This window comes from Dipteris shenzhenensis, chromosome 15 (genome assembly GCF_047967505.1).
Source record: "Dipteris shenzhenensis isolate YYH24624 ecotype China chromosome 15, Dip_SZ_1.0, whole genome shotgun sequence".
NCBI lineage: Eukaryota > Viridiplantae > Streptophyta > Polypodiopsida > Gleicheniales > Dipteridaceae > Dipteris > Dipteris shenzhenensis.
The window spans coordinates 26,098,448-26,104,668 of NC_141610.1; the positions used below are offsets into that span (position 1 = coordinate 26,098,448).

At 35.4% G+C, this 6,221-nt stretch overlaps 1 pseudogene across 1 annotated transcript; it reads right to left on the reverse strand.

Moving 5' to 3' along the window:
• Positions 1-635: 635 nt before the first annotated feature.
• Positions 636-1,235, reverse strand: LOC147893603 (LRR receptor-like serine/threonine-protein kinase FEI 1 pseudogene; annotated as a pseudogene). Its single transcript, XR_015542252.1, has 2 exons — positions 998-1,235; positions 636-885 (listed from the first exon to the last, which is right to left on the reverse strand). The product of XR_015542252.1 is annotated as an LRR receptor-like serine/threonine-protein kinase FEI 1 pseudogene (transcript).
• Positions 1,236-6,221: the final 4,986 nt, after the last annotated feature.

Consider the following 6,221-nt stretch of genomic DNA (forward strand, 5'->3'; position numbering starts at 1 on the left):
GATGCATTAATAACTGTGCTAATAGACGCACTCGTATTTTCATTAATTATATTTCTGCCTATAGATGCTCCCGCTATTTTGAACATCTATCAGGCACGTCTATAGTTGCTTTGTGTTGTTGTGTACAAAAGACAATTGATGAATATTGCAATATACCACATTGCAAGAAGAAGAGAAAAATACTACATACTGCAAGCCTACTGCAAGAAGAAGAGGCATACACTACAGATTGCAATGTTAGTATTCCCTCAATTCAATGTGATGAATATGAAAATCTTCCTAAAGTACACCTAAGTTCACACAAAAGTCAAGTATATATGATTCGTCCCCATAATTGGCACATCCGTGGCAAAATCCCTTCATTTTCTCCAAAATTTACCAATGTAAGCCAAAGTAGAATTACAATATACCAAAGAGAATTTTCTCCCATACGTGTTAAAAGCCAAAGGTCTTCATATGATTTAAGCCAAAAGTACATACAATTTAAGATATAAGGTATATTATACCAAGGAGATATTAACCCATATGTGCAATAGATCATCCTAAGAAAATACAACATACACAATAAAGGTATGCACTTGATCTTTCACAATCTAGCTAGGGATTGCACAACTTCGTGCATGGTGGGACGATTAGAGGGCAAATCATTTGTGCACATGAGGGCAACTTCTATTACTCTCTGGGCTGCTTGTTCGGTCAAATTTATGGTGTTGAAAATGCTCAAGTCATTATGCAAGTAAGCTAATCATGCCCATGACACAAGACTCTGCACTTCCTCCACATTAGTGAACATGGTGGGTCTCTTGCCACTGAGAAGCTCTAGCATTATCACTCCAAAGCTATAGACATCACCCTTAGTACTCACTTGACAATTGTATCCATATTCTGCAATGAGATCATGATCATTAGCATGAACATCATGGAGGATTAATATATTGAGAAGCATTAACCATTGAGCAAAAACAAAGCTTGGATGTTAAATTTCATTGGGACTTGCCTGGAGGGATGTAGCCCACAGATCCCCTGAGAAGGAGAGACGTTGAAGCTTCGTAGCGATTCCCTTGGAGAAGCTTTGCAATTCCGAAATCAGAAATATGTGGTTCCAAATCAGCATCCAACAAAATATTCTCGGGCTTGATATCGCAATGGACTATAGGAGGGCCGTCTGGATGGAGGGCATGCAAGTAGTGCAAGCCATGTGCGACCCCTCTTAATATGTGTAATTTCTGCTCCATACTTAATGTTGTCCTTTGCATCTCAGTCCCATAGCAATACTCTGCCAAATTACCATTCGGTATCAGCTCTAAAATGAGTGCTTTGATGTCCAAACTGATGCAACATCCATGTATTCTCACTATGTTTTGGTGGCAGACCTTGGCCAGTAGGTGCACTTCTCTTCTAAACCGAGCCTCTAAGGCTCAAGGCCACTTCCACAAGGAACTTTTGACTAATGTCTATATAGGAATTTGGTGTTGAACTAGGAAAGTTGAGCATATTTCCTAGGTAGAAAGATGGATTTTCTCCTCTTAATCTAGGAAATTCTTTTTCCTATATAGACAACCAATGCTATTAAGGAAATTTGACTTATAATATGGAGAATCAAGTGGATTCTATGTTTTCTATCTAGGAAATGACGTCTTTTTTTCATAGCATATTATATTTCCTATATAGATCAGTCAAATGAATTTTATATTTTCTATATAGGAAATATAGTTTTTTCTAGGAAATATGTAATTTAATATGATAAATTAAGTGTTTCCTATATTGGAAATTAAAAAAAAAGGAATCTTTTGTATATGGTGATTGCAATTAACTAGATAGGAGGAGTTTTTTGTGTACTAAGCAAGAATGTTAAATATTCCATATATAAAAATATTTTTATATAAAAAATGAGCATATACTTAACAAGTGTGTATCATTGTAATTTTAATAAGATATATGTTGTAGGCTAATTATATTTTCTTTAATATTAGAACATTATATTTCTTCTATATGTAGTCGAAATAAAAGTGACAATGAGAAGTACATGCGCTTATTTTTCTTCCAAAAAATTTCATGAGAATTTGAAATGAAGGTTTCTCCATTTTGTAAGTGAAAAATATAATAAAATCTAAATTGTCAAACACATAGACAATTATAATATGCTATGTAATTCCAAATTAATGTTCTAATTAGAAGTATATGCACAATGTTAAGTTCACAAATCACAATTTTGTGTCACGTTTTCTAGGGTAAAGTATATCTCAAGGGAAATATTTACCAATACAGGGTAAATAATTCCTTGAGCCTTGAAAGACAAAATGTGTGATGTCAAATGTATTGTTTTGGTATAAAAATCAACTATCTCATGCTCCCAATAATAAAATTATAACTCAAAATAAATGCTCTCTAACATAAAATAAATATTGTTTACCAATAAATATATGAAGTTTATTAAATTAATTATGAATGAGATCTTGATTTCCTGTAGTGCACATCTTTTCACTTAGGTATGCAAAGCTATTATGTTGTCATGTCAACTACATTCGTATTTTGGTACTTTGAACATCTATGTACATTTGTGAATACGTCCAAAATAAACCGCTAGGTTGAGTGACTTGTTGACCATATAAAAGTCTTTCATCTAATATGAACATAATCTTCTTCCCTCCCATTGTGTTGTTCCCTCACATTCTCGTATTCAGCTCATACACATTATACATTTTGGAGTATTATGTTGTGATGCTAATGCATCATCACTCCATTAACTTTTTGATGCCGTTTATCCAAATACATTTAAAACTAAATCCAAAAAGACCTGTATGTTTCTTGCTATATTATCAATCCAAAAGGAAACCATCTAGACTAACATAAGGTGCTTCACTCCCATTTTCCCTCTACTCATATACATTCTACTTTTGTAGTGCAAGAATGGTAGAATGTCCAACAATGGTAAAATACCTCCACTAAACACACATAGTTTTCATAAAAAGATGATGGTTGAAGAAAGTATATATGAATTGAAGAAACAAATATTGAAAATGTCGAATAGAACCAAAAACATGCTTTAGGTGATGTAATAGTAACAATAAATGTTACCACATGCAATTGGCACAAGATAAATCTATCAAGGCAATAGAAATGCATTCTTAGATATGCATTGTTTAGATTTGAACTATCAAAGGGAAAGTATTCCCATTTCCATCATGATATGATCATTTACCATTCTTGGAGTACACGTATATTATTTTTCAAAGACCAAAGAAACTGTACTATATGATCTAGTGGAATGATTTTATAAATCATAAAAGCATGGCCTTCCTTTGTATCACAAGTCAAAGTTCATGGCTTCCTAGTCAAGTTTAACATTTGTTAATTATTGTACTATGTTATGTGCCTTATTGTTATGCTCTAGAGTAACCTGCATGGCTTCTTTGTCTTTTTTATCAACAAAAATGACAATGTTGCAAATTGCCACTTTGCTAATGGTGGTATATACTATTCTATCAATGAAGTTATGGATATCATCGCTAGAAACTTCATTGATAAAGAATAGTTGTGGCTTATCCCATGCTGACTCATTCTTGAAGAAGTCATCTTCTGAGACTCCCTTGAAGTTCACAAGCTTTCCAGCCAGTAAAATTTTTTTTCCATTTCTAGCCAAAGCAGCTTATGCAACCAAGCTACCTCACATGCAGCCATTGCTGCACCCCTGTATTCAGCCTCTGTGCTCGACAAGGCAATTGTAGGCTATTTCTTGCTGCTCCAAGTGACTGCAACACTCCCAAAAGAAAACACATATCCACTGATAGATCATCTATTAGAAATACTACCAGCCCAATCAGCATCAGTGTATCCATGCAACTGTATCTGAACTCTAGTGTAATAAAATAGTCCATACTACAATGTGGACTTCACATACCTCAGTATGTGTCTAGCTGCATCCAAATGCTGTTTCCTTAGAGCCTGCATAAACTGACTTACCAACCCAACAGCATATAAATCAAACTTCCTACTATGCGTCTGTACATAGTAGGAGCTTCCAGAAGCTCACCTGCATCTGCACTCAGCTTCACATTCTGCTCCAAAGGAATTGAAATAGGCTTATAGCCTGTCATCCCATATTTGGACAGCATGTCCAATCCATACTACCTCTGCAAGATTTCTTTTTGATGAGTTTTCTTCCATGTCCTAGCTACTCTTAGGTCCACACAAATCTCTTATTGTCAAGTCTTCTTCCATGTCTTAGCTTACTCCTTGGGCCACACAAGTTTCTTAGTTGTAAGTCTTCTTCCATGTTATGGCTTACTTCAAGGCTCCAAGGTCATCTGTTATCATACAGGGGCTGCAAAACTAGGCTTGAATGTGTAGGATTTGGAAGGCGAAAGCACCCTCAATAATCAAAGTCAAGACTTCAGGCCTAGAGTGGTGAATATTTTCTAATGATGTCTAAAAACTATAATGCTCTTTACTAGATGCTGAACGTTTTAATTTAGAATACAACCAAGGAAGGATTGATAGCAATTGTAAATGCTCTTTATTAGATGCTGAATGTTTGATTTTGAAAACAACCTCGAAAGGATTAAGGATTAAGGATTCTTTCCTTTGGCTTTACAAACATGTAATATGCGGCAAATTCTTATACCTTGACATACACTTGACTTTTTTCCCTTGGGCTTTGTTGAAAATAGCTCTTACATGTTTGGGCAACTTCTCACACCTCACACAAATTGACTTTTCTCCTTTGGCTTTGAAAATATCTCCCACATGTTTATAATACATTACAACAAGGTGAATACATCTTGCAAAGTTTCAAAATATCTATTGTGAAATATCTATGGAGGACTAGAGAGAAAATATCTATGGAGGACTTGAGAGGAAATATCTATGGAGGAGTGAGAGAAAGTAAAGGGGACATTGAAATTTTTAAGAGGAACTGTTTGACTACAGAGGAAAAGACGTTGAGAAAAGACATAATTAAGCACCATGTGATACTTGAAGTGATCAAAGTATTGCATTTTTTCAACAATCTAGCTAGACATGTCTATGGAAAGGCCTTCAATCAAAATCAAACTTTTGTAGTAGTGGCACACACTTGTGATGTCACCATGAGTTGGTTTGTGTTTGGCACCATGTGGCATGATCAAACTACCTTATTGTTCACCAACAACTAAGAATATGTTTTATATCAATTGCAACAATGGACCATGAACTACTTTCTTAGGAGTACGCATCCTCCCCACCAACTCATGGAAATAGAAGATCCCTTCTTACTCTTGCTGCTGTTAATGCACATAAGGACGATGTTTATGTTAGAAGTAGTTGAAATAATTTACAACTTATTGCCATCCTTGTTTTTATGTCTTGTGGGACAACTAATGATGTACATATATGGAGGCAACCATAGAACTAGATACTGCAAAAAGGCTTGGTTGGTTAAATAGGATAAAATAAAAGGCATTATGGTGGGTCATGATAATAGTTTTGCAAATAATTATATGCAACATGTGTCGAGAAACTAGGTCACATTCCTTGGCACAAGTGGATATCTTTGCAAAACTATTATTTCATTTTTTTAAGATTTGTTTTTTTCAAATGCTTTCTTAAAACATGGGTGACATAACGCATGTTTCTCATTTCATGGAGTGTGACTGTGTGCATATGAATGTGTGTGTGTGTGCGGGGGGGGGGGTTGTGTGTGTGTGTGTGTGTGTGTGTGAGAGAGAGAGAGAGAGAGAGAGAGAGAGAGAGAGAGAGAGGTCACAGTTAAGAAAAGTATGATGTAAAGGATTGCGGTGAACCACTTGAGCCACTAAAGTGGAGATTATAACATGAGTGGAAAGAGAGAGAGTGAGAGGTGTCGAATTGAACAAAACCTAGGATGTAAATAAGTCTCATGCCACTAAAGGGGAGACGGCAACATTAGGGAATTAGGTGGAGATATGGACGAAAAGAATTTGGTATAAACAAATCCCTGAACAGATATCAGGCTAGTTAATGATTGACAAGCTTTGTCCTATCATGGATTTTGATAAAATGCATGATATATACCTAGAAAACATGAAAAATTCTCCATTTCTCCTTTTTCTTTTGCTATCAGGTATTTCCAAGTTATTGACAAAGAAATACCCTGATGACAATGAAATCGATGTCAAATTTAGGCTGTTTACACATTCCATGGACAATGGGTGGCCAAGATGGTTGCCCATTAAGTTTGAGTAGTGGACATGTTTGCCACATTA